The following is a 22,655-nucleotide window of genomic DNA, read 5'->3' on the forward strand; positions in this document are numbered from 1 at the left end:
AAGTCGCCAGGTCATCACAGGGCTGACACATAGACAACCATTCACACTCACATTCACACCTACGGTCAATTTAGAGTCACCAGTTAACCTAACCTGCATGTCTTTGGACTGTGGGGGAAACCGGAGCACCCGGAGGAAACCCACGCGGACACGGGGAGAACATGCAAACTCCACACAGAAAGGCCCTCGCCGGCCCCGGGGCTCGAACCCAGGACCTTCTTGCTGTGAGGCGACAGCGCTAACCACTACACCACCGTGCCGCCCATATTGACATTTTAACACTTTATATTTCATTGCTTTTTGGTTAAAAACAAATGCTACGTGACCTCATCAGCTGGATTTAGCAACTACTAATGCCTTCAGCAACTACTAATGCTTGGAATCAAGCATTATCCTTGATAAGGATTGGAATCAAGGACGCGCATTGCAAAGACACTCTGAGCAAAGTTGCTCTTCAGACTCCTTCTTACGAGTTTGGGAAAACCACATACAGAGACAATGTTCATTGCTTAAGAGCGTCTTTAAACTCACTCTTTAGCCCTAAAGTGCAATGTTATCAGGAAACCCACCCCTGTTCATTACAGAGTCCTGACACTGGAGACTCCTTCCATAAATGTAAAATATGACATTTCCTTACAGAAAATCATATCACAGTATTGATGATTGATTATATGTAGCAGGGTTTTTTTTATTTTATTTTTTGTGCGTGTGTGCTTATATGTGTTGTTTTCTGTTTTCTACTGTGAGTTTTAGATTATGTGTTTACAAGTCCCTGGAAATCAGATGCTGCTACAGAAACGATAACGTATCAGACATCATAAATTAATATAAACCTGTGGTTTGTCTTGCAGCTGGAACTGCTGCCAGAGCTGCTGTTGTAGAAAAAGAGTCAACACCTTCTGACCAGTGGCGGCTGGTAGTCTTTCAAACAGGGGAGGCTGGTCGGTTACGATATTTCCAGATTTTAAAAGAAAAAACACATAAATTTTGCCCATACTCTTGCCTCTGATCTGGCTGATTGTTGGCAGCGTCACAAACTGTGAAATAACAGCTTCTTTTGGCCCATTAGCCTACTGTCCAATATACATGATGGTGGTGTTGGGGGGAGGGGGGTATATTTTCACATTTTATATTTTAAAATTGTGGCATGTTGTTTAAAAATTGATCATTATTGAAAACAGCTCTTTGTCAGGAACCTCAGCAGTAGAGCTGGGTGCCACACATTTCATTCAATGACACTTTCCCTATATTTTACTTATTTTGACTGAGAAATGTTTTATTGACAATTTTGATAACCCTTCACTTTTAATCCAGGTCTGTAGTGTGAAATGTTCTCGGCTGTGTTTTTGTTTAAAAATGTTTTCCAAATTGTAGCTGTGTTTAATTCATATCCAGAAAAATATATATTCCAATATAATACACTCAGCATAAACATTTTAAATAGATTCTATATTTTTGGTCCATCCATGACATATTACTAAAGTAGCCTATTTACTGTTGTTGATGTGGGTCACTTGCTGTTAGCCAATTCACTTTCTCGTACCAGGAGAGCTGAAAGGAACGAGTATTATTCCCTACCTTTTTCACCAAGTCAGTTTGAGGCATTGGTCTACCCTGCTCTTTAATTTTAATTTTTTCCTTGAAAGGAAGACTGGCAAATGGCTTCGCCAAAATTAAATCAGCAATGCTTGGCATCCGTGCGCAGCTTTCTTGCTAGCTGACTAGCCCCCTCAAGTTCAAGTTCAGTCACTCAAATAAACGACATTTCTGGAACTAAGATAGCAAACTTGACAACACTATATTTACACTTTATTTACAATGAAAATATATACAAACTAAAAAAGCTGGTAGAAACCGTATGTAATGAATGAAATCGAAATGTAAGCTGATCTCTTACAATACACCACAGCACTTGCGAATCCGCATGGGACTGAACTGATGTTGCCAGATACTGCTGACGTTATCCAGCCCAAAATATGTTCAAAACCCGCCAATATGCACTTAAAACCGTTCAATTGAGCGGGAAACCCCCAATCTGGCAACACTGTACCGCTGCCTGTCTATAGTTGAAACGAGCTGTCAATCAAAGAAAATATCCGGCCGCTTTCACCAATCACCAGTCTCCTCGCGGAAACTGCCATGTCCCTCCCATGTGAGGCTTGGAGTCCGTGGGCGGGCGTTTTCGCAGTATTTGTCCAATAACCGTCTTGCATTTTGAGATTGAAAAGCGCATAGCTCCCAAATGCCACTGAAGTCCACTGAGGCTGGGAGTCCGTGGGAGTCTGTAGGCGGGCATTTTCGCAGTATTTGTCCAATAATCGTCTTGCATTTTGAGATTGAAAGCGCAGAGCTCCCAAATGCCATTGAAGCCCACTGAGGCTGCGCTGCATCGCGCTGTCACGAGGGGGAGAAACTCATGCACACAAAGTTATAAGGGCATTTTTAGAGGAGGCTGAGCCTCCCTCGTTGTCTTAGAGCAATCGCCCGTGCTTCTGACCAATCAGATTCAAAAAGTCTACAGTGCTGTAGTATAATATAGATTTATGTTTGTGATTGAGGGAAGCTACCACAATAATTCAGCAATTGAAGCATATCTACTGCAAGTGCATGAATTTTTCTCTTGAACCATCTTTGTTTCAGTGTATATGTACACATATATACGCGTGTGTGTGTGTGTGTGTGTGTGTGTGTGTGTGTGTGTGTGTGTGTGTGTGTGCGTGCTTTGCCTCCCTGTCTGATGATTCATCAGTTATTTACTGCTGTTTTTGCTGGCACTGGGGCTTAAACCAGACATTATGAGACAGGCAGCAAATGGAGCGTTACAACACATGCATGCAGCATGCCAGAAACGTAGCGAGGAGCAAAGGAAGCGAGGGAAGCAGTGTGTGAAAGAAAGAGTCCGAGTGGATAGACAGTGTACTGTAGTAGATGTTGAAAATGAAATGTCAAAAAAGACATTTGCAGTTGCGTTTTTAATTTTGTCAGCCATTGCACATTTTGCAACTGGATTTTAATTGCAGGTCAAATTCTGCCAGCACTTGCAAATATGTAACTGAATGACCATTTTCTAATCATTTGAATTTGAATAAACTCTAGTGATGTCATAGTGGTCAACTAATCAGACACTTTAAACACACACACACACACACACACACACACACACAGAGTGCAAGTTCACAATATAGGATCCCTGTGTTTCCTCTCACTCATCCGTCTTTGTTTTCTTATCTCTTTACTATTTCCTTTTAACACTATCTACTTATCTCATGATATTTTTCTTTTGTTCTTTCTCTCATTTGTACTGAATTTCTCACATATTTTCTTAAACAATCGCCTTCTTTCTTACCTTTTATCTCTTTCTGACATTCTTATGTTTCCTTCTATCCTTTCTTCCTATGTGTACTTCCTCTTCCTTTCTTTATTCTTTTTCTAATGTACTTCATTCCTTTCCTCCTGTGATGTCTCCATTGCTTCCAGCTCCTTACACACCATGTGTATTTTCTTCATGAAATCTTACGTATGCTGTCTTAAGCTCTTGATTCGCTTTTTAAGCCTTTTTTTGTTGCTTTTTTTGTGTGACAGCTTTGTAATAGCATGTTTTTGACAGAATAGATTATACAGGTTTCAGTATTTCTGTCCTGTACATTAAAGGACATGGGACATGGATTTTTTTTCTGGGTATAATTATGTATAAAGGACATAAGAAATGCCATCTAAATCACTGCAGGGCGTCAAAAATGTGAAAATCATCACATTATTCAACTTTTTTATACATCAGCGTAAAACAAGGATTCGTTAATTAGCTAAGCGGTCACGTGACCCGTGACGTCACAAAAACTTTTCAAGGAGCCAGCGCTTGGGTATCTAATGTAAACAGGTTACCGAAATGGACACCATCGACAGTGACATTCCCGATGTTTCACAGAGATGTGAAGTTAGACCCTATCAATTCGAACCGATAGCTGGAAATTCACATGAACATGGATCTTGTCTTTACTCTGACGGGTCAGATGATTCTGAGAGTGAGAGTTCATTCAATCCCCATGAAACTGAAAGCGGTCGGCTCAATAACACATCCTGGTAAGTTAAAAACAATTCTGCTCAAAGGCTAATGATCTGTTGAAAGAAGTATTATTTTTGTATCATACATTGAAAGTTCATCATAGATCTAGCTAAAGTCCGTTGCAAGCTAGTTTTTTTTTTTTGCTGATATTTTTTGAGATTGATTGAGATACAATGCTTCCAGAGTCTGAGATGAAAACATTCAAAATGGCGAAACGAGTCAGAATTATGATAATCAATAATTGATACACCCAAAATTATAATACTAATCCTTACCGCATAAGGCCCATGGTAAAACCACACTTCCAGGAGGGGCTGCCGTCTGCCTCCCAAGCCGGCCGAGAGCGCTCCTCGTCGGGCATGGCCAGGCGGGCGAATGCCCTGGTCCGTCCGCCCTGTCTAAAAAAAAAAATGGTAAAACTCCTGAGTGAAGGTATCAATGCGCTGCCGAAGCGCGCAGAAGGTGTTAGTACGCCTGTCATTATAGTGCGGACTTTCCATAGCATAGAAAATCGCCACGTTTCAATTTGTGTAACTGAACTTTGTTTCATGTCACTGGTCATATAAACCTATGTAAACAGGAAAAACGTGGAAGAGTTTGGTCGCATCTAACTACAGCCCCAAAAAATACTATTGGCCATGCTGAGCCTAGCTACATTGCTAACAGGAGTGACAGCGCGTCTGACTGACTGGGAGGTCGCAATACACCATGATGTTCAATGTACGTTAAACACTCTAAAAACGAAACAATTTTCTTGTCATCCAAGACACAAAAACTATTTTGTCGCATTCGTCATCATCACGATTCACACTTCTCCATATTCATCTACTCGCTTGTGCTGTACCCGAAAGTTTTTGTGGCGTATGATCACGTGACAGCGGCTCTTCCGGTTGTAAAATATGCATATCGGAGCTCGAGCAGAAATGCCATATAATCATCACGAATATAACGATTTTGCTGAATTTAATAGATAATTTTGTATTTGTTGATGCAATTATTTCATATTTTTAATGGAAAGAAACTGATATAGCGTGCATTTATGTTTCATGTCCCATATCCTTTAAGTTTCTAAACCAGCAATCTGATTCATGACAATAAACAGGGCCCATGAAAACAGCAAAATGTGGCCAAGAGCCTCACCAGTGATGCTTGACAAGATCAGATCAACTATTTTTATGCATAAAAACTTCATGAGAAGGCACAAACAAACAACGCTATAATATAGCCAGGAACTGCAAAGGTTTGGCTTCCCAATGTGCCCAATGTACCTTGTATGAGTGTGGCAGTTTGAATGTCAGCCTTATCTCTCACTGAACAGTATGAGGGAAATTACACTGTCTGTTGCTGGAGATTGGAATTTCACAAGTGTTCAAATGAAAATAACACCACGTACTGTAGACTCAGGATGGCCACATGGTTTAAGATGGCTGCTTAACTTTCGCTGGACGACTTATGAGTCCTGAAAAAGGCTTCTCTGGAATTTGTAAGATTGACTGAAATTTATTATACAAATTCAATTTACACTACCTCAGTTATTAATACATTTTTATGGATGATTGCAATGGAGGATTTCCATTTTTCCTCAGTGACTGTGAGAGTTATTTGTAGGGGATCTATTCCATTTATAGATTAGTATAACTAAGATTCTGGTGTGTGCTAGACAGATTTTTAAAAGCGGGACTTCAGTTTATTCTGATGCCCTCACCACCCAAGATGCGCCGCCACCGATCTCGCTGCTGAGACACGCTGACTATCATAGAAAACGAATGGCATCTGGTGGTTTTGACACTCTTGTCACATTTAGTGTGAACGTAGGATTAGGTACAAGTAATACACCACTGTTATGAATATCAGCCAGATGGATACAGGTACAGGTCTGGGTTTTATTTTAAAAAATCTAAGCAAACAAACCAAAGGGGACCAGGAGTTCTCAAAACAGCGAGCAAATGATCAGAAGATCAGTGAGCAAGCAAAACATCAAAATAGTAAACAAAATGGAGGTCAGATCAACTAGACTAAACAAGCAATGTAAACAGGTCAGAGAATTTGGGTCTTTTAAAGGAGCAGGTGTTTGCAATCTGCAGTCTTGGAGATTAGAACCATGTAACGGAATATCATAGTACACTGAATCTGATTGAGGACCATGGGAATTAATTTAGGGTTGTTTTCCTGAATACAGAAACCAAGACGTGTAATGCTTTAGCCCTGAGATCGTCTATAACAACCGAGTGCAACACCAAAAGAAGAATCATTCTACAAACTGAACCATTCACATTGCCTATGATTCATTCATTTATTTCACACTGCCCACGACTCCCGGACTGCCATTCACTCATTGAGCGTAGAGCGTTATTTCCATGCTCTCACTATGAGGAAGTAAATATATTATGCAAACTGCCTGTATTGAGCTTGCAGATACTTCAAAACATTCACTGTCACTGTACATGATCAAATAAAGTCCGTTAGACCAAATAAGCTTCGTGTACAGTATCTGAAGCCAGTTTGTATGAAGCAGTGCCAGTTATAAGACTTCTATGAGATTTTAATTCAATGAGAAAAGTGCTTCATCGCTTCGCATATAAACATGCAGAGTGAAAATAAATATGTATGAGAGACAACACAGGCTGTGTTTCAGAGATAGCAGCCAAAGACTTTGCTGTCATTAAGTTTTGTCAAGGGCGCCGACACTATTGATTATATAAAGTTGAGTTCCCAGGAATGAATGGACTACATTTGGAGGATAGGCTGTGGAGTATCTGAGTGGCAAATATGACCAAAATAGACATCACTTCATAGTTTTCACCAACAAGTAAATAACAGGATGCATGTTTCTATGGTTAATCCATTCTCTTGAGCATCTACCTCAAATTGTTCAGTAACCAGCGACGCAAATGGTGTTTGAACAAGAGGATATGATATGACAACAAAAAAAGACTAAAAATTTGCGTTTTGATAGAAACCAAGGCAATTAACTTATTTCTTAGCTACTTTATCCTTGTAGTTCCAGTGCAAAATATGCCCAAAGATGTCTTCACAAATTTGCCATAATGGAACACTGACACATTAACAATTTTACTGCTGGAGGATGTATGTCACACTTCTAAATGTGTAGACTGGAACATCCATGCCTTGAAAAGGAAACCTTTAGGTAATGAGAAGAACGGACATACTCTCCCAGCAATCCCCATCCCTTTTTCCCTTTCATCCTGGACACCCAAGTCTGCACAAAAACCAAAAGAAAAAAATCACTTGTTTTCTAAACTAGCTTTTGATCTCTTGAATTCTCTCATCATGAGCGCTTGGTCAGCATACTTTTCTACAAAGGTCATCTTTATCCTCTACTTTGAGACCACTGAGTAATCCATCCATCAATCAAGGTGGAAGAGATGCTTGTGTTGAAGTATGTTAAAGTGGATGTGACACGTTTTAGCTTTTACCAACAACAGAGATGACCTTCAAAAGAAAGTCTCTGTGATTTAATATTGAAGAAAACAATGAGTGTATCTATATCAAATCAATATTGAGAGGCGTGTAATTAGTGCTTTTCTGGCCAAACTAAAGGGAAACACGTGGCATCCTTTCACTACCAAAAAGACAAGGACTATATAAGCTAGTCTTTTACTGTAAATTATCCATCCATCCAACCAACTAACAAGTTTTGCAAACATTCCAACACATTAAATGTAACTATAAATGAATAAAAAGTATGATCTGTTATTCATTGACAGATTTTTTTTTAAAAAGATAGCTAGAAGGGAACAGCCACCTTCACCATACCTTCACCAAGCCACATATTATCGGCATTAAAATCAAATCATTTGAAATTAAGATAATACTAAAGCTGTACACCAAACTTAACCAAAATCCATTCACTACTTTTTGAGTTACATTGGGGAAAAAGCAATAAATAAATAAATAAATAAATAAATAAATAAAAAATTCAATAAGGGGCGGCACGGTGGTGTAGTGGTTAGCGCTGTCGCCTCACAGCAAGAGGGTCCGGGTTCGAGCCCCGTGGCCGGCGAGGGCCTTTCTGCGCGGAGTTTGCATGTTCTCCCCGTGTCCACGTGGGTTTCCTCCGGGTGCTCCGGTTTCCCCCACAGTCCAAAGACATGCAGGTTAGGTTAACTGGTGACTCTAAATTGACCGTAGGTGTGAATGTGAGTGTGAATGGTTGTCTGTGTCTATGTGTCGGCCCTGTGATGACCTGGCGACTTGTCCAGGGTGTACCCCGCCTTTCGCCCGTAGTCAGCTGGGATAGGCTCCAGCTTGCCTGCGACCCTGTAGAAGGATAAAGTGGCTAGAGATAATGAGATGAGATGAGAAAATTCAATAAAATAAATCCTGGATCCATATACATATCTGGATTTGGATCAAAATCTAATCAATTGTTCCTTGGCCCATGGCACACCTTTCCTCAAAATTTCATCAAAATCCATTCATTACTTTGAGTTATGTTGAGAATAGACAAGCAAACAAATGGAGGCAAAAACCTCCTCCAACAAAGTTGGCAGAGGTAATTATTGGCAAATTGCTGGAGTATAAAGACATATTCAACTTCATGGGGGTAACAGAAAACCTACTTCATCACCCCACCCTCATCTCATCTCATTATCTCTAGCCGCTTTATCCTTCTACAGGGTCGCAGGCAAGCTGGAGCCTATCCCAGCTGACTACGGGCGAAAGGCGGGGTACACCCTGGACAAGTCGCCAGGCCATCACAGGGCTGACACATAGACACAGACAACCATTCACACTCACATTCACACCTACGCTCAATTTAGAGTCACCAGTTAACCTAACCTGCATGTCTTTGGACTGTGGGGGAAACCGGAGCACCCGGAGGAAACCCACGCGGACACGGGGAGAACATGCAAACTCCACACAGAAAGGCCCTCGCCGGCCCCGGGGCTCGAACCCAGGACCTTCTTGCTGTGAGGCAACAGCGCTAACCACTACACCACTGTGCCGCCCCATCACCCCACCCTGTCACTGATTATTTTCCTATAAAAGCAGGCTGTGTTGCAGTTTATTCTTTATTTATTCAGATGCGTACATGTGTACAATGGTATACAAACAGAGACAGCAGTAGCGATACTCACACAAACTAAAGAAGTGTCAAGCCAAATGTATTAAAATATTTACACCAAAGTATCTTCAAAACTGAGCCAGTTTGAATGTTTTTTCCCCCGTGCTTGCCTTTGGACAGCAAGATAGTGTTGGACAGTGCTGGAACTGGACTGTTTCTTCTTATATATCCAACCATGATATCATACTACTGAGGGTCAAGAACCTTGCTGAAGGGCTCAACAGGATCAATTTGCTAGGTTTAGATCCTTAACCATTAAGTCACCCTGGCCTCCATTGCTGCTATCATTATACATTACTAACTACTTATTAACTGAGCATGAGGTTTTTAAGGGAAAATATCAGACCGATACAGATTAAACCATAGGCGAGGTCCGTACAAAAAGGCCAAGGTCTGATATTTTCCCATAAAGACAGAGCAAGCAAGGTTAATAAGGAGTTTATTATATGGCTTTTTTATTTCTAAGATTAAAATAGATGGTCATTATAATGAGGCGTGCTGCTGCTTTCAGTCACATCATATTTGTAATGTAGTTGAGTCACACATGTAGAATAAATGGCTAGTGGTTTCAAAACTGAATTTCTGTTCGTGGTTAGCGGTTTCTGAATGCTCTTCATTGCTCATTTCTTGAATAACTCGGTGACTCTTGTTTGTCTTTTGTGTTTCAGCTGTTTTTGATTCCATTTTGATTTCCAATTAATCTTTTTTGTTTTTTTCATTTCGTATTTGTTTGTGTTTTGCAACATTGAAAGCCGGCGCCTTGGAAAGAAAGTCCATAATCATCCATGGGCATTATGGGAAAAGTCTGCCCACCAAGGAACCAATCAGAGCGCACAATTTTACCGGAAGTAGCTCGTGCCATATAATAATACATTATTGCTATCATTTTGTCTTTCTGATCTGTTAAGCTGCCTGATAAAGAGAAAGTTCAGTAATAAATCCACATCTATACACTTCTTCTATGAACCATGCTCTCTTTAGAAAAAGAATGCAGATCTGAAATCTTTAATGTGATTAATTTAATAATAAGAAGATGCCGGGTTGATTGAAGATTAGAGGTCTGATTCAGACAGGCAGAAACCAGAACACCAAAGAAGCATTTTTTTCAATCAGATCTGAGAATTTATTAGCTCTCGGGAAACACAGATTAAACACTCAGTGAACAAATTGTCATGGTAGTGATGAAATAATAAAATGACTATCACTATTTCATGAAATACCGGTTTCTTTCAACTTGTTTTCCAGGCTGTTCAAATGTCATGTCGTGTGTGATATTATGGGCTGGCATAAGTAGAGGTATTTCACCCATAGGGACACGTTCGCAGGAATACTCATATCATCAGCCGCCAGTGCGTGCTGGGAAATTAATAATCAGCAAGCAACTCCATATTTTTTTCCCCATACAATTACTCAAACACCACTTGTCTCACACCTCTTTTTCATCACACCATCTCATGCTCCATCTGTCTCCATGGAGAACAGCATCTTTGTTAACCACAGCTGTGTGAAGATGTGGCATGCATTAATTTTTATTATTATATTTATTTGCTTAATTATGTTTTAATTAAAATAACAAACCTCTCAACGGCTGGGTTTTAATATAATAGAAACATCAGGATTTTTCACAGTCATAGCAAAAATATTTTCAAATAATCTTACTGTTTTCTGAGACTTGAATCCATGTCTGGTATTATATATTAAAAAATAATTTCTACTTTAATCCTTCAGACATTTACTCACTGAGCCACTGTGATGTTTCTGCCTTTATTTCCTATCAAATTCCCTGATATAGAAAGCTAAACTCTGATTGATGACTGCTGCTGATAATTCTAATATCTCATCTTAAATTCAGAAGTGAAGTGCAAGCTGACATTGGCTATAAGTGTAGAGAAGAAACACATTTGAGGAGCAGAATGGAAGTGTGTGTGTGAGAGAGAGAGAGAGAGAGAGAGAGAGAATGTTTTTTATTTAGCACCAGTCCACCACAACCTCAGCCTTCACTAACACTAATTAGGAGTACCTAAAGGCAGAGAGAATTGTTTCACTCCCTTCTATGTTTTCAAGGTGTGCGCGCGCACACACACACACTTGACTGAGAGTCTATAGCTTTAATTCAATGACCTACAAACACGAACAGCGTATCACCTCTAAAAAGTGAACCCACCACAGGTCTAGCGGCCCTGCTGACTGTCTGCATTATAATGTGTAGCTCCGCCCATTCTCATGTGTTTCAATGACAAAACAGCCTATTTTGCAGGTCACTTTTATCTTCTAAACTGTCTTTCCATCTACAGTGTCTAATTCAAACAATTAGTTTTCCTAATGCTGATATCTGCACATTTTTATTTTCTTGAATAAATTAGTTTTTAAAAAGTTATTCTACTATATCATAAGAAGGCGTGGATACACTTGGGAATGAAGTGATTGACAGCTTTGGCAATATGCTGGAACTTGGTATTGGGAGAACTGGGCGGGCCTACCAAATGAGTAGGTGTACCTGACTTTGACTGTCAGGCTCCAAATTTGACAACATGATGGAGGAATGTTGGTTTCATTTTATAGAATGGAAGGGGGGCGGCACGGTGGTGTAGTGGTTAGCGCTGTCGCCTCACAGCAAGAAGGTCCTGGGTTCGAGCCCCGGGGCCAGCGAGGGCCCTTCTGTGCGGAGTTTGCATGTTCTCCCCATGTCCGCGTGGGTTTCCTCCGGGTGCTCCGGTTTCCCCCACAGTCCAAAGACATGCAGGTTAGGTTAACTGGTGACTCTAAATTGACCGTAGGTGTGAATGTGAGTGTGAATGGTTGTCTGTGTCTATGTGTCAGCCCTGTGATGACCTGGCGACTTGTCCAGGGTGTACCCCGCCTTTCGCCCGTAGTCAGCTGGGATAGGCTCCAGCTTGCCTGCGACCCTGTAGAAGGATAAAGCAGCTAGAGATAATGAGATGAGAATGAGATGAGAATGGAAGGGCACGTAGCCATGCCATCCATGTTTTTTATTTGTTTGTTATTTTTACAGTCATTGCTTTTCAGCTTGTTTTCAGATCTCCAAAATTCTTTTGTCCAAGAGGTCCAAGTGTTAGCATCAATTACTTGTTAGCTACATTAACCCAGTAGGTCCAATGCAAAGGTAAAAAAACAAAGTTCACAAACATTGTGACTCACTGAAGGTTGTGATATGGTGTAAATGTCAGTTCTGCCTTTAAAGGAGATTCTGGTTTATCCTCTCTTTTATTTTTTCTGTTTGTTTGTTTTGTCAAATTAAAAATGCCTAACAAATTCCTTAACATGTTATTTTTAATCAAATTGTTTTATGCATGAATTATCTCCCAATGAAATTACTAAAAATGTCCTCTGCGGATACATATTAGCTCCCTTTGTTCCAGTAAACTAGCTCACATTTTTGTCATGAGTTGAAATGTGATTTCAGTATCTGATTCTGGATTTAAATTACCATATGCTCAGTGATTTACTTAACAGTAGTAAAACATGAGGAGCTAGAAGAACATTCGGTCAAGTCCATACCTTCGCCAAGCCACATATTATCAACATCAAAATCAATTTGCTTGAACCTAAAGCTGTACACTAAATTTCATCAAAATCTGTTCACTACTTTTTGAGTTATGTTGGGAACAGACAAAAAAAAAAAAAAAAAAAACAGCCTGCATCCACGTACATATCCAGATTTGCGTCAAAATCTAATCAAATGTTATTTGGTCCATGGCCCACCTTTCCTCCAAATTTGATCAAAATCCATTCCCTACTTTTGCATTATGTTGGGAACAGGCAAACAAACAAACAGGTAAAAACAAAACCTCCTCCAACAATGTTGGTAGAGGTAAATATAACTAACAGAAATTCTTTGCTAAAATAAGCTAACTTTGCTAGACAGCTCAAATACTGCCTGTAAACTAGCTCACATTTGTCAGAGGTTAATGCGAGTGTGAGTTCAGTGTCTGAGTCTTGACTTGTACAGCGAAATGCTTTGTGATTTATTCAGCAGTTTGCAAAGCACACAAAAGTATACCATAACTAAGTAGGTTTGTTGACTAACTTTAGTTTATCTTGCTAGACAGCTAGCTTACTGCCTGTAAACTAGCTCACATTGTTTGCAGGTCAAACAGAGTTATTTCAGTATCTGAGCCTTGGTTTACGTTACGCTCAGCAGCAATACCTGCCAAAATATAAATAACTACACAGACGCTCAGTAGAATGCATACCTCCGCCAAGCCACATGTTATCAACATCAAAATCAAATCACTTGAATGTTAGATAATGCTAAAGCTGAACACCAAATGTAATCAAAATCTGTTCACTACTTTTTGAGTTACATTGGGAAAAGAGAAAAAACATCCTAGATCCACATACACATCCGGATTTGCATCAAATTTTAATCAATTGTTCCTCGGCCCATGGCACACCTTTCTTCCAAATTTCATCAACATGTATTCACAACTTTTTGAGTTATGCTGGGAACAAGCTAAGACGAAAACATAACCTCCTCCAAGAAAGTTGGTGGAGGTAATTATCAAGATTTGTAAACTAACATTAGCCAAGACAGCTAGCTAACATAACACAGATGATCCATCACTAAAAGTCAAACATAATTAGTCCAAACCATGAAGCTTATTCATCTCTTCTTATGAATCAGGTGTGTTAAAAAGATTAAATCTGTGAGGATAAGGGTATGTGTTAACATGTGAACATTCAGTGATAGCTTTGGAGGATAGGTATTGATCTTACACTGAAATATACACATACGTTCACACTTGTGTGTGTGTGTGTGTGTGTGTGTGTGTGTGTGTGTGTGTGTGTGTGTAATATATATGGGTCCGTCTCAGAAACCGGTCTCTCATTTGGGACATTATGGTCAAAAAAGAAATTTTCTAATTTTACTTTTTTTTTTTTGCATTTACCTAACACTCAGTGTTTCTTTTGTCATGTTTAATTAGAATAAAGATAGTATCTTGCTTTATCTGGCCTCCACTGTGGAAAACTTTTTTGATTACAATTCAAATGCTTTTGTAAAACTGATTTACATATAAAATAACTACATCATGAAGAATTAAAGCCCCTCCTTCACAGAGGAGTGAAAATATTGAATAAATTTCCTCTTTTTGATTGCTTGGGTTAAAAATGCCAAGTTATGATGACTGAATTGATTATTCACTTAAATATGAATAATATGATATGTTTTGGGTATTTGATATGGTGAAATAGGACACAATGGAAGAATCAAGAACACACCGGAAAGATGAGAATAACGGCGGTGGTAAAAGAACAGCGACTGTACCCTAGGGTGTAATTTTGGGTAGGGACGTTAGGGACATGTCCCTACCAATATTCAGCCGCTACTGTGTAATCACAATCAATAAAACCGATGTCCTAACCTGAGCAATGATTATATGGCACACAAAGGGTTAAATGTATGACACTGCTAATAATCACCCCTCTAACGTAGATATCATTCTTTGATTAGCTACCTATTTCTCGCTAACTTACATGGTTGGCTATCCCAGCTGTCACTCCATCTGCTGTAAAAGCAGCACACTTCCCCAAGCAGCCGTGACTACCCACCCATCAACCCCCCGTATCTCACACGTACGCACCTGACCTACCCCACGCACCCCCCACTCTCCGTCAGCCTACAAATTGAGCTGGACTTCGATGTCCATGCATGCTTGCCCTACAACTCGCATGCTGACTTGAGTATCATGGATGAGGGCCCCCCCCCAAGAAACGAGACATTCGTTTATTCTTCTTCAAAGTCAAGAATGTAAGTGCAGGGTTTCCGTCGAGCTTTAAAAACTCAACAAAATCCTTTTGATGTATGGAAACCCTTCATAAAAGTATTGCTGCGGCTCCTTAGGCAGGTTTAGCAACGTGACAGAATGCATCAGAGCTAGGCTACTGAATAGCTGCAGAGAAAAGGAATGCTGGAGCAATGTAACTTGGTGTTAGATAATATCCTCGATGAATGAATGTTAAATTTATAGACCTAATGGTTTTACAGAATGTAAGTAGTCAGATGTAGGCTACTGCATGGCCATGCAGATGTGCGACTTGCATTCAGAATCAATAGCGTGACAGCTGCTGAGTCTGCTGCGTTCACCGTTTTACAGAGACCTCTTTCTACTACTACTAGGCTAGGCTAGATACAACAAATCCATGATCCTTTACTGCCACCTACAGACGAATATTGGTAACTGCCTTGGATCACTTTTGTGTCCCCACCAATGTCAAAATCAAAGTTACTCCCTTGACTGTACCAGCTGAAGGTCGCACGGGTCTCTGCTGCAGCACGCAAACAACGGGACATCACTACCGCACCAGACGGAGCAAGAGGCGGGGGCAGGGCAAAATGACTGACCATAGATTCTATCAAAAGTTCAATCTAAATTGACCATGGTTGCAAAATATTGGCCAAAAATACACAAACACTACGATATATGAAAGTAAGATGAAAAAGAAACATTCTATTGCCTTATACTGCAAGACTAAAAAAAAATTAAACTGTCAAAACTCACTTTTTCAGTGATAACGTCTGAACAGATCACCCGTGTAACAGAAAGACCGCAAATGGAAACACGATCAACTTCTAACTGTTGTAGTGGAAAATTCCATTCTACACATGCAAATTGTTAATGTGTGTCCTTCCCCGCACACAAATAACACGCTACGGTAAAAAATAGACCACAACTCATTTTATAGCTCAGAAATTCATACAAGACCAGCTACCATCGTAACGTATTCTGTAAGAAACATATTCTATACCTAACTTTCAGCTTCCATTTTAAAAAACAAAATCACAGATTTATACCTAAATTTTTATATGGCGTAGTGATTTTAAGTTACTACTTTTGGTGAGGTAGTGACCTTGACCCTGAGGCTTTCCGTTTAGATCAAAACACACGATCGTATTGGTTTTGGGTCTGCGGAAAATGGAGTTACAACGGTGATCAAATATTTTGCATGATGTTTTATTACGGTTATGATTATTCTGTGAGCGCACCAATCCTTAGGTGTATAAAGTTACAACTTAAAATACAATTAGTGATAACTGTAGACTTTTCAGTGGACTACAACCTTTTTAAGGGAATGCGATGTAGTCAACCGTTTATCATGTCCCAGATCAAGCCGCCATTTTTCCACAAATTTGCAGAATTTATGCCAAATTCTGAAGAGTATTCACATCAAAGATTTAGTTTTATCTGTATTATTTCTTTCATCATTTTATTTCAAATTAAAACCAACATCACCATTCAAAACCTTATAGTTTATTGACTGTGAGTATATTTAGTGGGGTACCCCCACAGTACCCAGTTTCTGAGACAGACCCATATATATATATTTATAATATTTATCATGAACAGTGCACCCAGTTTTTACAAAAAATAAAGACCTGTATCACCTGTTTGCTTTGCAGGTAAAGTTAACATTGAGTATGTTATTATAGTCTGTAATTTTTTTTATGTAATTTGATTAGACATTACCCATTTCTCCTTGAAATAGATTTGCATATATACCATGCGCATAGTGTAATATGGCCAAATGAATCTTGCAGCCGGTGTGTTAATGAATCCATGCTCTGAATATTTCAGCATTTATATTCGTTGTGTGTGAGAAGGGTCTATGATGTGCATCAGTTCATCTTGGTACTCCAAAAGCCCATGGCTCTTTTTTCATTTTAGTCATGCCTCCTATTTATGCAGAAAAGAAAATGAGTTTGAAAGGTTAGCACAGACAGTAGGAGGAGAAATATAGAGCGTGTGATCTCAGTATCCATTTCGGATTCCCTTTAAAGTCAGCCATATTACAGCTCTTGAAATCATTGCTTACGTTTTAGGTCTGCCAAACAAATTCAACTTTTACAAAACACCTTGTTCTCTTTGTTCCCTCCCAGTTCCTGTTTGCTTTTTGGCATTAATGTGATCATTAGCAGAGAAAACACGCCGAGACAATGGCAAAGGAGTGGCAGCAAAACAAGTTGGAAAACAATTTAGACCCCAGAGAGAGACAGACAAGTGAAGACGGGGTGCATGAGATGGAGGAATAAAAACAAAGTCTTGATGCTAAGTCATTATGAAATTGTTCATTAGCATGTTAACCATGAGAGACTTTATGTGACACTGTTATCAACTAAGTGCAGAAAAAAATTTATATCCAAAAGCAGATAAATAATAGCTTTAAAATCCAAAAGATTTATCATATAGTCTAAATTAATTGGGCAGCACAGTGGTGTAGTGGTTAGCATGGTCGCCTCACAACAAGAAGGTTCCGGGTTCTAACCTAGCGGCCGGCGGGGGCCTTTCTGTGTGGAGTTTGCATGTTCTCCCTGTGTCTGCGTGGGTTTCCTCCGGGTGCTCTGGTTTCCCCCACAGTCCAAAGGCATGCAGTTAGGTTGACGTGGGGTGCCCTTGAGTAAAGTACCTAACCCCTGACTGCTCCCTGGGCACTCGAGTGTGGCTGCCCATTGCTCTGTGTGTGTGTGTGTGTGTTCACTGCTTCAGATGGGTTAAATGCAGAGGATGAATTTCACTGTGCTTGAAGTGTGCATGTGACAAATAAAGGTTTCTTCTTCTAATTTCCAAAATTAGGCTACAGCTCATGTCTTATCTAGGTCTTATCTCCTGTCTTGCACACAATGTTCTGGGGACATGTTCTGGAATTTTCCCTCAGCCCTAATGCAATTACAGTGGAAAAAAAAATCTTAGCAAGTTACAATATATTGAATATAGTTAAAATAATCAAGCATTTCCTATTAGAAGATTACAAGATTATTTAACCAATTTCTAGACACTATTTTACTAATTTCAAGCTTGAAATAGTCTTGTTCTATTGGCAGATAATTTTGCATTATTATTATAATTAAGCATTCATTTCAAGAAAGAAACAAAATTATTTGCCAATAGACTAAGAAACTTTAAAGCTTGAATATAGTAAAAACATGTCTATAAATTGGCTTAAGATGATTATATTTTGTTTATTGTAACCTTATAATAGGAATTATTCTAGCCACATTCACTAGATATGTGCAATCATGCGCTCTAATTGGCTACTCTACTACTAGGGTATCATCTCATATACCATGAGTAGAGAAAAACAAAATGGTGGAGTATGTTGCTGAACTAACCAAGGACAAAATAAAAACTTTACTCGAAAACAAAATCCCCCAAAATACAAATAGGCAACAAAATATTGGTATAAAAGGATTTGATGGTAAGAACATGTCTTTTTTTCAAAAATTATTATTATCGCATTTTTCATAAATTGCTATTGTGATTTCATTGGTTTGTTTACATTCTAAGCGGAAATGATTTTGTCGGATGTTTTGCATAAAGTTTTTATTTATTGAATTTAAAAAAATAAAAATGCTCTGTTTCTCAAAATCCAGTGACTGTGGATATAATAAAACAGTTATTCCACTCAATCTCATTGTACATGGCCTATAGCCAACTCAGCACGTAAATCATGTATGACTCAATTTCATGGAATAACTGTTAAATAGTCAATAAATTTGATTATATCCCTCATCAAAAAAACTCCTGTGCAGGGATTGGCCAAGGATGGTTCACATGACATAAAATAGTTCCACCACTGATTAAGCAATGTATCTCATGATGTCAAAAATTTTAAAAATGGATATGGTGTGAGTCAGTCATGGTATATCCTGGATATACTATGAACTGACATAACAATTTAAAGCTATCCAGCTGACTCAAGTCACAGCTGTGGCTCCGTGAGCATTTCTGTGTTTGTGGATCTACGTATCATGATCATGCCTAGTAAGGCATGGTACAGCACACATGCACAGGTCAAAGGTTGTGCCAATGTAAACATGGCTGCCTCTAGTGAGTTTATGCTGAGATTCAATCTTAACGCTTAGTTTGGAATTTTTTTATGAGGGATATAAATCAAATACACCATGCAATGAGAGGCACCGGGAATTATGGATTCTCTCTGGTGACTGGCATAGTACAATGGGAGTCCATAATTTCAACCAGAGCCTCTCCGTGCATGGTATATTTGATGATTATATTCAAGATAATTTCACTTGTTAAAATGCCCTTTTTTGCAGTGTAATAAGCCAAATCATATTTGGTGTCCAGCATTCCTTCTTTAGGCTTTAAATCCTGAGGAAAGTCGACCTCTTCTTCTCCCTTCAACACACGGTCAGTGTGGATAGGTCAAGCCAATAGGGTTAAGAGTCTTGCCCAAGGGCCCAACAGTGGCAGCTTGGTGGTGCTTGGGCTCAAACCCCCAACCCTCTGGTCAGCCCTGAGACTTCACCTGTTCAGCCACCTTATTAAAAAATCTTTCCCTGCAACATCTCTTTTGAATTTTAAAAACCAGATTTTAATTATTAGCAAAATTATTCAATTATCCTCATAGCTTCAGGGATTTTTTTTAGATGACAGTTACTGACAACCTTCATCCATCTATTCATTTTCTGCTGCTTATCCAGGTCCGGGTCGTGGGGGTAGCAGTCTAAGCGGATCAACCCAGACTTCCCTCTGCCCGGCCAACTCCACCAGCTCTTCCAGGGGAATACCGAGGTGTTCTCAGGCCAGCCAAGAGATGTAATCTCTCCAGCATGTCCTGGGTCTGCCCTGGGGTCTCCTGCTGGTGGGGCATGCCCAGAGAACCTCCCCTGGGAGGCATCCAGGGGGCATCCTAACAAGGTACCCGAGCCACCTCAACTGACTTCTTTTGATGAGGAAGAGCAGTGGTTCGACTCTGAGTCTCTCCCGAATGACAAAGCTTCTTACCCTGTCTCTAATGGAGAGCCCAGCCACCCTGCAGGGAAAACTCATTTCAACTGCTTGTATCCGAGATCTCATTCTTTCAGTAACTACCCACAGCTCCTGACCATAGGTGAGGGTGGGAACGTAGATGGACAAGTAAATTGAGAGCTTTGCCTTTTGGCTCAGCTCTCTCTTCACTACAACAGACCAGTTTAGCATCCATATCACTGCTGGCGCTGCCCCGATCTGTCTGTCCAACTCCTGCTCCCCCCTACCCTCACTTGTGAACAAGACCCCGAGATACTTCAACTCCTCCACTTGAGGTAGCAACTCCCCCCTGACCCAAAGTAGGCATTCCACCTGTTTCTGGCTGAACGCCATGGTCACGGACTTGGAGGTGCTGATCTTCATCCCAGCCGCTTCACACTCTGCTGCAAACCATCCCAGCGCATGCTGTAGGTCACAGATTGATGAAGTCAACAGGACCACATCATCTGCAAAGAGCAGAGACGTGATCCTGATGCCACCAAACCAGACACCCTCTGCCCCTTGGCTGCGCCTAGAAATTCTGTCCATAAAAGTTATGAACAGAACTAGTGACAAAGGGCAGCCCTGGTGGAGTCCCACATGCACCAGGAACAAGTCCAACTTACTGCCAGCAATGTGAACCAAACTCCTGCACCAGTCATACAGGGTCCAAATGGCCCACAGCAGTGGGCCCTGAACCCCATACTCCCAAAGCACCCCCCACAGGGCACCCCGAGGGACACGGTCATAAGCCTTCTCCAGGTTCACAAAACACATGTCGACCAGTTGGGCAAACTCCCATGAACCCTCCAGTACCCTTGCAAGGGTACAGAGCTGGTCCAGTGTTCCATGACCAGGACAAAAACTGCATTGTTCCTCCTGAATCCGAGGTTCAACTATCAACCAGACTCTCCTCTCCAGTACCCCAGCATAGGATTTCCCGGGGAGGCTGAGAAGTGTGATCCCCCTATAGTTGGAATACACTCTCCGGGTCCCCTTTTTAAAAAGGGGGACCACCACCCCAGTCTACCAATCCAGAGGCACTGTCCCCAACCTTCATGCAATGTTGAAGAGGTGTGTCAGTCAAGACAGCCCAACAACATCCAGTGCCTTCAGGAACTCAGGATGAATCGCATCCACCCCCAGAGCCTGGCCACCAAGGAGCTTTTTAACCAACTTGGCAATCTCAGCCCCTGTGATGGGCAAGTCCTCCCAAGCACCCTCAGACTCTGCGTCCTCCTCGGATGATATGAAGGTGGGATTGAGGAGCTCCTCAAAGTATTCCTTCCACTGCCGGATGATGTCCCCAGTTGAGGTCAACAGCACTCCATCCCCACTATAAACAGTCGGGACAGCGCACTGCTTCCCCTTCCTGAGCCGCCAGATGGTTCACCAGAATCTCTTTGAGGCTGACTGAAAGTCACTTTCCATGGCCTCACCGAACTCCTCCCACACCCAAGTTTTTGCTTCAGTGACTGCTAGAGCTGCATTCCGCTTGGCCCGTCGGTATCTGTCAGCTGCCTCTGGAGACCCACAGGCTAACCAAGCCCGATAGGACTCCTTCTTGAGCTTGACGGCTCCCCTCACTGCAGGTGTCCACCACTGGGTTTGGAGATTACTACCTTGACAAGCACCAACAACCTTGCAGCCGCAGCGCCACACAGCTGCCTCAGCAATGGAGGTAAGGAACATGGTCCACTCGGGCTCAATTTCCCCGTCCTTCCCAGGTATGCAGTTGAAGCTCTGCCAGAGGTGGCAGTTGAAGATCTGACGGACAGGAGCCTCCACCAGACATTCCCAGCATACCCTCACTACACATTTGGGCCTACCAGGTCTGTCCAGCCTCCTCCCCCACCATCTGATCCAACTCGCCATCAGGTAGTGATCAGTTGACAGCTCTGCTCCTCTCTTCACCCGAGTGTCCAAGATATGGTCATAGATCAGATGAAACGGCTGCAAAGTCAATCATCGATCTACGGCCTAGGGTGTCCTGCGTGTTACCTGTATGATGATTTAATTTATGGAAGGCATCTTAGGTGTCAGCTCTTTGTAATGCACAGCTATCATGCCAGTTTCATGATGGCCTTCACAACAGCCAACTTTTCACTTTCTGTTTTGTGAGTGATGGACATTCTCGTGGACATTTGACATTAGACTTTAAAAGCACAACGTCTTTCATTAAAAATTGCAATAATTGTTGTAGAATAAGAAGAATAAATAACTTTGGAAGGCACTATTATTGAAAAATAATAACATCATGGTCTCACCACATTGATGATTTTTCATATCCCAGCAGGCCTGTTCATGTTTTATTCCTTACATATTGTTTTTATTTCTTAATTTCTATTATAATAGAATATAAAGTGTTGCTCTATCAAGCACAGAAAATAAGACTGCTTTTTCAGACTTGTTTGCCAAAACATCCTGCCGAAAGCAGTCAGTGATAGAGCTTGTTAGTCGCATACTGTGACAGTATTGCATCCAGATGGTGAAATGTGTGCTACCCTGAGTCAGTGTCCTGTGATAACATCTGTGTCAATGCACTTTGCCTTTGAGTACTCAAAAAGAGCAGGTATAACAGACTCTACATTACACATACTGTGCCCAACTATTCATTTCCAGCATGCTGGCTGATTGAAGCACATTACACATACACACATTTCAGAGTCAGAATCAATCCCTAAGTCTCTAGAAATTCCAAAGAAAAGAGGATTGAAGCAAGCCCTGTGGCTTTTGT

General features: G+C 40.7%; 1 protein-coding gene across 3 annotated transcripts in view; it reads left to right on the forward strand.

Moving 5' to 3' along the window:
- nrxn2b (neurexin 2b) overlaps window positions 1–22,655 on the forward strand; it is a 1,271,620-nt gene that overhangs the window by 1,059,139 nt on the left and 189,826 nt on the right. The gene's annotated exons all lie outside the window — the stretch shown is intronic.

Source organism: Neoarius graeffei, chromosome 3 (assembly GCF_027579695.1).
Source record: "Neoarius graeffei isolate fNeoGra1 chromosome 3, fNeoGra1.pri, whole genome shotgun sequence".
In the NCBI taxonomy this organism is placed as follows: Eukaryota; Metazoa; Chordata; class Actinopteri; order Siluriformes; family Ariidae; genus Neoarius; species Neoarius graeffei.